General features: G+C 34.2%; 1 long non-coding RNA gene across 1 annotated transcript in view; it reads left to right on the top strand.

The window, feature by feature from the left end:
* The first annotated feature begins 7,895 nt into the window (after positions 1 to 7,895).
* LOC108749279 overlaps positions 7,896 to 9,828 on the top strand; it is a 5,388-nt gene continuing 3,455 nt past the window's right edge. The window contains exons 1-2 of the long non-coding RNA XR_001939358.1: positions 7,896 to 7,971; positions 9,570 to 9,572. This is a non-coding gene — a long non-coding RNA (uncharacterized LOC108749279). The remainder of the gene's footprint in view (positions 7,972 to 9,569; positions 9,573 to 9,828) is intronic.

The raw sequence follows: 9,828 nt of genomic DNA on the forward strand, positions 1-9,828 counted from the left end.
GCAGATTACTCCATTTTTCTCACTTACAACAGCCAACGTGGCGAAAGATAACGAGATGTACCGTAAGCTAATTTATATCCGCAATAACGCATCTCTCAGCGGCTCTCGTCGCGATAATTATCTCGGCAACTGTGTGCGATTAGTTTCCGCGAATGTTACCGTCGGCACGTTAACGTAACGCGCATCCTAATCACCTCTCAGACTCGGCCAATACGCCACGCCGCCGTGCAACGAACGAACGTAATTACTTTGTGCAAGAGGTAGGTGACCTTTCGGTAATCGGGTGGCTTCAGAGAAATTTCGATTGCGTAAAAGATGTCAACGGGGAGTCATCACCTCTATGGGAGGGGAAGGGAGCGCAAGGCAGGTTGCTGTACGCCCGTAATGCGCCTCGCCGTTATGCAAGATACGTAACGATGCAGAAGTCACTCATGCGGGACCTATCTACGCAAGGACACTCTCGGGAATAGAGTTTTCAGCCCGCGATACGGTGTAATCGTCGTTTGTGCAACGTTAAAGACCTCGGCAATGAGGACAGATATGTGTGGCAGAAATTAGTTGACGCGTTTACACGGGGAATTGACTCGGCGTTACGCTATTTGCGTACGATTCTATCGTGCGCTTTAAATAACGCTTACTACAATAAGCATGAATGTGTACAAAAGAAAAACTATTTCTTTGAAAAGAAAAAATAATAATAAACGCGAGATTGATCCTTTTCGTCCGTAACGTTCATCACAGTACGTTGACGGCTGCAACTTTTAGATTTTACCAATGTAACGCGAGAGTGATGATTGAGAAATCTTTTAAAAGTAATTTCCGGAAAAATAATTTAGCTCAAAATAAAGTTTGTAAAAAATAATTGAAAAACTTTAAAGCGTCGTATATTTATTTATCGGACGTTAACCTTTAAAAAAGTAAGTAGATTGAGTGGTACAATATATAGGTTTTTATCTTCTTTCTTGAAAATCTTATTCTAGAAAAGGAAAATAAAAAGTACTGCCCAACTGCTTAAAAATCTTGAAGTTTATTATTTTTACGTTTCTTTTCCTTACAAAAGTGTAATTAAAGTAAAAAAAATTTAACTATAAAATATAACAGTAGTTAAAATATTATGCTGGAAAATTAAAAATTTGCTTGTGATATCCCAACTTGCGTATTTTTAAACCATCTACCTATTTAAAGGTTAAAATCGCGAGCTATTGAGAACTTGAAATCTAATTAAGCGCACCTCGATCTGTTCGCGGCAATCAAGTAATCGCGAAGTCAAACGAGTAAAACGAGAATCTGTCGATTGCATCACGAAAATATAACATGAAAATTCCACGATTCGAAACAACAACTCGACTCTCATTGATTCATTTTGTGTTATTTCCATCACTCTGATTCAGGCGTGGTCGAACTCGCGAATGTTTAATGGCAATCAACCTCGACTCGACGCCGTGTTCCACATCTATCGTCGTCGCACCAATTGGATCCATTTCACGTTGTTACTGCAGGTCTGTCATCGCGATGCGACAACCTTGACCCGTATCGAACTAGACCGATCTTTAAAGTAGGTGAGTTAAGTATGTATGCATATTTCGCAACGCTGTTCCCAACACCAATTTCACTTCGACCGTGACTCAAGTCGGAAAGCGACATGGTATAGCCTCTCGTTCTTTTTATACCGGCTGATGTATACTTTTCCAAACGCAGCGGTCAACGATGTACAAAGTACGTTCTCTCTCACCCAAGCGTACATTCTTGGGTGTCTACATCTCTATGAGTAATAATATTCTTTCGTATCTCCTGTTCCTAGATATCTGGAAGTCCTGTCGAGCCGACTTTCGAAATTATCTAATACCAATCTATAATTTCTCAGTAGGTATCTCAAATAGATTATTCGATTATTTAATGGAGTAAACGGAGATAGTGTTGGTATTCGATATTCTGAAAATAGATCATTTTCTTTATGTTATGTGAATAATTTAGACTTTGAAAAATATCAATCAAAAGCATATAGTATTTTTTATGTTTTTTTCATATTATAATGGGAGAGCTGCGCGCTCTCTCTCTCTCTCTCTCTCTATTTATCTATCTTAGAATTGTCCTTCAGTCGTAAGAAGAAATTAAATTTCGAAGTCACGTCATCTCTTTACACAATTCCGGATGCCTGTTAATCAACGTAATACATGGCTTACCCGACATGATGACGAAACAGAAGCTATCGACGGTAACGCCACTGTTTAATCTCTTCAGTCAGCAGATTACAATTAGGATGGTAGTGCGAAACACTCGATATGTACTTAACGCGTAATGAAATGTCGGCTTTCAGACCGTGCGACAATGACGACATTGAGCGTTACCGGTGACACACCGGTGTCTCTCGTTGTGATTGTCAACAACGAGTCAATTCTTTCAACATTCGAACACGGGAAACGCAATACGTATAAAAATTAGCTAACAGCCACGCAGCCTCGTGCTGAGGGGAGGGAACAAGAAATTGACTTTTTTCCTATTGTTTTCGTCAAAAAAATTCACAATTTAAATATAATTTTTTGTGATAATTGAAAAACGTTTATTACTAAACAAAAATTATTAGAGAGTAGACAAGAATTAAAATTAAAAAATTACCTAGTATAAGGGACAGATTCTACATACCCTTCCTGGAAGAATAATAATTCAAGAGTCTCGATCATTGCTGCAATTTTGTTTTTGCAAAATAAAAAAAGGAGGAAACAAAATTATATAAAAGAAGTGTTATCGGGTGCTATTTATATGTTCGCCACGGGGCATAGACAAAAATGAAATGTCACTGTTTAAATTCTTACGTAAACTGCGGAGAAATTAATTGCATCACCTTTTTATATAAATATAAACGCACACGTTCGCAAAAACGCAAACGTAAAGCACGCATATGCGAACGGGCAGAAGAAAACAGCCGAACATTCGATTTGACATTCACATTAGTTTCAATTTTCGTATTTTTCCACACCCATTTCCGTAAATCCACGTGGGCATCAGATCGCATTTGCATAAATAAATTTTAATTTCCTCGCGGGCAAACTTGTACTTTGGCGAATCACTATCTGATCGACGAAAGATAGCGTAAAAAAAAAAGAGGCTCGCGCCAGCCGTTTGTCATTGTGTACGGTATTTTTTATCAATTTCCTGCACGTTAAATTAATTACGACAACTGTTATTATGTCTTCGCACCTAACGGTGGAGTATTTTTTTTTTAATCGGTGCAGCGGTTCTCAGCCTTGACCTGCATTCAAGTATCATAAACCATGATGTATCCACAATGATTTGCAGTCCGAGTCAGAATTCAGACCGACATGATGAAACGAATCTACGCGTGCCAACTGACATACGCATATTTTGTACAGAGTATTCACAAAACATGCATTCGGATTTCGACACGGATTGAAGAAATTAAACAGGTGGGTAAAAGATATATTCAAGATTGGTCCAGGAGTAAGAAACTTTCGAATCACCAAGAAATCAAGATAAAAATTAGTCAGATTCTCATCCTTTCGGACAAAGAAAAGAAATATTTAAATTACGATAAATTCTTGGATAAATTAATAGCTCAGTAATAATATCGTAACACAAAGCACGCTCGTAACACAAAGCACATTGGATTTGCATTTATAAGAATTTGATTCTTTTACTTACTCAATTTTGGTACATTTTAGCTGATCTGGGGCAAAAGTTTAGCTAAAAAGAACAGGCCTAGTGTAACCACCGACAAGATACTAAGCCTAAGATACCGGTATTTATAGTCGATTCTTATTTACAAGATCGTCTTAAGTAATGTCTTAACCCTAATAAGTCATTGTTATTTTTTACCTTCCCGATCACACCAGGATTTGTGAAACCCTTTAACTTTGTCACGTTATATCTCTAGATTGAATACGTATTTTTTAGTTAAAAATTTATACCTCGAAGTCAGGCAAAGACAGATAAATATAAATCAAATAAATAATATTTTATTTTCAATTAATTACAATGCTTCAAAGAAATTTTATTGGAAAAATTCGCGAAAAATGACTACTTTGGATAAAAAATTCTCAAATTTTTTAATTTAATGTTCAAGCAAAAACCCGTAGGATTTTTTTAGTTGACCCTTTGAACTAACAAAAAAGTATAATTATTTGATCTATCGAAGATCGCCATTTTTGAAAAATGTACATATTATAATAATACAATTTAGTTTACAATTTAATAAATAAAATTTTATTATTTAAACAATATAAAATGGTAGATAAAGGATTGTACACATATAAATATTATTATAGTATATATAATTAAGTTTATCAGAATTTAGTTTAGAGGATTGATGCAACAACTCTCTCTAAAGCAATACATCCGCCAAGCGATCTCTGAAGACTGACAGAGATTATAAAATTTCTACTATTTATTATTTTGAAATAATTCTTTTTAATTCTACATTTTCTGTGTACTTACTTTTATACTATCCGAAACTCAGTAAACGTATATATTAATAAAAAATAAAGGGGTACCCCAGAACACACCGAAAACTTACAAGCTGGTCACGTGTGGGTTCCCTCTTTAAACTTTCGTGTATTCTCACGTCGAGAATAACGCAAAAAAAATATCCTTGCAGGTTTATCTATGGACAGTTAAAGTTTTTTTTCAGCCCTAATCGAAATCTTTAAATTATATTATAAAAAAGTTACAGCAATGTAAAAAATCGCACAGGGTACGTTGAACCCATGAATGACTTGTTAGGGTTGAGACGCTAATGTGGCTCTCTGATTGATTCATGACATCTCAAGACAGAACTTGAGACGGTCTTGAATATAATAGAACTGATTATGAATACCGGCCATAGTATATATATTTCACAAACACTCTGTATACGTTCGAATCACGCGCGTGACATGAGATGCACGAGAATGAAGAACTTGGGGCTCATATCGCCGCCGAATTGTGCCAAGAATCTAAGATGGAAACCTTTTTTGGATCTTCTCACCGAGTGAAGACTCAAAAGCCACGCTTGGTATGTAGGTAAGCCGACACACGCGTGACACGCACGAAAAATTCGTCGGGCTAGAGAATCGTGGCGCGAGAATAAATCTCTGTCTTACGTGACGCATTTCCATAGTTTCAGGTGTCGAGGTCATTGCCCCAGAACTACTAAATTTTTGTAAGAAATATAATCCCTTACAAATAAGAAAAAAAAAGACTTTCTTGTACCAATTGTTCTTTCTGAATTGTCATTCATTGCAAGATAAATCTTTCCCAAGATGTGATTGTCAATTTTTATCTAATTGATTTTTCCTTATTGTCATTTATCTCTTTGTTGTCAATATTCGTAAGCAGTTTAATAAGTCAATGACCTTTTTTTACTTTTTTTTTTAACCAAAATTCGACTTATTTTTTTAACATAGTCTCTTTTAGAGAAGTCACTGATTTATCGAACTGTCCACGTACATAAGTGTATTTGGTGTAAAAACTACGTGTGATATTTGTTAGATGACTCAAACGTGGAACTGCCACTCTGTGGAACAGCTGTACGATCATTAAAGTTCCACTTGCAAGTGCTACCTCTAAATGTAACTGACGCTGTAACGGCAGGGCTATTAGTAATAATGACAGACAAGACCGTACGTAAAAAATAATAATCGCTGCAAGAATGTTTGCCGCTACGTGGCCGTTTTTTCTCTTGACTGCTGCATTTTAAATCCTTGCTTAAATCCAGGTCAAAGTAGTAAAGCGCACGTCGTGTACATAAATAAATAGCACACATATTCTCGCAAATAAAGATCATTAATCGCGCTACTGTAAGTAATGTGTCGGACTGATGACTACTCCATTACGGAGAAAAATAAAACTTACGATCTGCTAATTTTGGTTGCACGTATATAACTGAGTGCCTGCAATCTTTTCTGATAAATTTTTCAAAGAATTCTTGCTGAGTAATCAGACGAAATAAATCTCTAATCAATCACGAATACAGAATGTATATGAATAACGGTACCGAAGAGACTTTATTCTAATCTCGAATTTAGGTAGGAAAACATAGATCACATAATTTGTAGTCAACATAAATCTGGATTTACCCTTCTTAACGGTAACTGTTATCTGCCCGTTTCCACCAATGTAGATTCAATTTAATCTCGGTTCAATTTACTTTCCGTCTTTTTCCAAGTCTAAGGATTAGAAAAAGACGAAAAGTAAATTGAGCCGAGATTACAGTTAATCTACATTGGTGGAAGTGGGCATAACTCGGTTTCAATTTAAGCTTTCGTTTTAACTGTATCGTAATAACTAGTATATTACTTAATTTGTGTACCAATTTTTTTTACGTTTTTACGATATTTCTGGCATAATAACATTAAAGTTTTAAAATTATAAAATACATGGAACAAAATTATCCGTGTAAAAACGTGACCCCCATAGGTCTTCGCACTTGATTGAACATAGACGGATACTCATGATATCTGTGAGACCTACTTGAACTACGTTAACGTTAATAAGTCCACTAAGTCCACATACCTGAAATGTAGAAAATCGCTTGGCACGATTGTTCCCTTCGCTATATAAGATACTGGCAATTCCTCGCAATCAAGGACACGTTATATACATCAAGGTGCAATGAATCAATCGTTTGTCATGTGCAAATTATAATTCGCACCTCGATACTAAGATAACAAATTAACACCCTTATTCTAATAAATCGTGATATTTGAACTATTTTCGATCGATAAATATATATATTTGTATGCTAAAATATTCGAGAAATATAACACTGTGTGCTAAGATTATATAGCAATCTTTGTCACAAATAAAATTTATTATTTAAAAAAAGAAATAATATGATTAGATTAAATTAAAAAGAAATAAAATATGTTTAAAATATTATATTACATATTATATACTTAAAGAAACAAAAAGAAGAAAGAGAACATTATTGCACACAAAAATACAATATATAAATTATATCTTATGTGTAGAAATAAAGAAAAAAAGATCTTATTGCTTTTTAATTTAGTCTAATGACAAAAACTGTCCTTTTTAAATTATTTCTATTAAAGAATTAATTATGCATAAATGAAGTAATTATCGTTAAAAGCGTGCTTCAATTGTATTACCAATCGCATTTAAAAACTATGCGATCAACGTTTGTGCAAGTTGTGCAGCAACCGAATCGACTCGGTATCTTTCTTTTGATATAAGAAACAGAATAAATTTATGTAACATTGTTATTTAAAGTTACACAACTATTCTCTTGACTAAAAATTCTACTAATTGCACAATTTCTACGATAGCGGTAAGTAGACAATTCTTTTTCGAGAATAATAAAAATTTCTTGTTGAAAGGAGATATTATCGTGAAATCTCTTAATAACAGGCAATTTACCATCATGTGGCGATAAGTGTGTGATATAGTATATATGTACAGATAATCGGAATATTTTATGACTTCCGATTATCGTAGATTTAAATTATTATCTTAATATTCCATATTATCTTAATATTGAATAAATATTTGCGATTAGCTTCCAAAATGTAATATCGATGACATTTACACATGACTTTTTCACATCTTTTCATATCTTTTTGATTTATGGATAACTCACTTTGTCGAAAGAATCACAAAATATTATAAGGTAAAAATTTAATTAATTATTTATTCAATCACGGTATTCTCGTTTTGGATCGATGGATCGATTTTCATACTTCGGACCCTATTAGTATAATCTGCGCACTTGTCACTCAAGACATATTTCGCCGTCTGATAGAGATCCGCAGTCTGGAAGGCGTGTGTCAAGGTCGCGCACATTTTTCCGCTATTGAATATTTAAGGCGTATGACAGCTGCCGGAATTAATATTTGAATCACATAATGGCTACGTTTATCCTGTAGGCCTATACAAGGTGTCTTTATTTATCCTGTAGATTAAACAAAGACATCTACTGTATAGGTCGCGGACTAAGCGCACGGTGTAAACGTAGCCAATGTATTCGCCGATACAAAAAATGTGTCAATTTTGTGTTTTAATTATAAAATGGAATAACCCAGAGAGTCGGGATTAGGGTTATTAATGAGTAAAATCTACTATAAATATATTCTCATGAATATAAAAACTATTTATGTTTATCCTGAATAAATAAGCTTTATATGAAATATATCAACACACAAATATATATATAGGGTATTTGATAAGTAACGATAAAACTCTCGCATAGAGGTAGAGCGGACTAAACTGAGGCGAAAAACCCTCTACCATTTTACAATATTTTCGCAATAATTAACAAGATATCAATTACAAGATATAGTATAATGACTAAAAATCACTGAATATTGGTTTTTCATAATTTTTTACTCAAGTACTATCAACTTTACAGAAAAATAACAAAAGACAAAAATTATTTATTTTCTTTTTATAAAGCTGTAAGAATTTTTTCAGAATTTTTTGTCAATTTTTTTGTACTGCATTTTCATATATTGACAAACTATTTTTACCATTATGAGAAAATACGATACTAAAAAATTTTGAAAAAATTTTCGGAACTCTATGAGAAGAAAATAAATAATTTTTGTCTCTTGTTGTTTTTTTGTAAAGTTGATAGTGCTTGAGTAAGAAATTATTGAAAACCAGCATTCGGTGATTTTTAGTAATTGATTAATTGGTAAAGCTTGTTAATTATTAATAACAGCGAATATTGTAAAATGGTACAGGATTTTTCGATTCAGTTTAGTCCGTTCTACCCATTTACCCGCAAGAGTTTTATCCAAACACTCTATATATATATATATATGGTTAATCAAAAAAGGTCTACTCATTATTCAATATATTCAATGCCTATTCCTTCAGTGTAAATATAAATAATTTTTAATTAATGATAGATATATTCGTAATAAATATTTCTATATATTCTTTAATATGATAATGACAACCCTAGTGAGAATAACTATAATATTTGGCTCAGAAAAAATGTCTAGATAGCGCATATGTTTAAAATCAGGATATAAGACGTCTTAAAATGTCTCTAAGATATCATCGGGATATTTTTTATAAAACATTTTATGTCCCGATTGACGTGCGTTCTACCTGAGCATTAACAAAATTTGAGTCAAAGTTACTCCATTTTACGAATTATATAGTATATACTGTATTTTCCTTTCAAACAAGAATAATAAAAAGCATAAATTATAATACAAATTGTAATTATTTCTCATTCTTTGCTGTCTCTAAGAATATATATCTCGTTTTTCTTCGTACTATTATTTTTACTGTCATTATCGTCAACGTATTACTCGATTGCTGACTTATACACCTTCCCGGCGACTTGCTATCTCGCGTCGATGGGCAAAACTATCTCATGTTGCACCGCTAAGCGAGAATCTCGTGGAACGTGGACGGGGAGGGAAAAATGTATTCTGGGTGCGCCTACTATTGTACTGCCGTCGCGTGGTTCTCGCATTTGATTACGAGAGACGACTCGAGCAGTCGAGCCTCGTGTATATGACGAGAGAGCCGAGTTAAGCCAAGGAACGAACGGCTGCAGCGGGCAATACTACGGAATGGAATGGAATGGAACGGAATAGCAAGAGTGTGTTACAAAATATCAGCTTTCACCGTATCGCCACTACGATACCGAGACGCGCAGTGCAACGTACACGTCGTCGTCGACGACGATGTCGCCGGTCGATGCTATCGTCCTCATCATCCTTGACCCGCGAGATACCGTAGACAGGATTATACACGAATCATTAATTGATACGTCAATATAGCACTGTCGTTTTCTTATGCGAAACGTCAACTTTAAGTATTGCGCGTGCAGATTGCCTATATATACAATATATAGCGTTT

This window comes from Trachymyrmex septentrionalis, unplaced genomic scaffold (genome assembly GCF_001594115.1).
Source record: "Trachymyrmex septentrionalis isolate Tsep2-gDNA-1 unplaced genomic scaffold, Tsep1.0 scaffold289, whole genome shotgun sequence".
In the NCBI taxonomy this organism is placed as follows: domain Eukaryota; kingdom Metazoa; phylum Arthropoda; class Insecta; order Hymenoptera; family Formicidae; genus Trachymyrmex; species Trachymyrmex septentrionalis.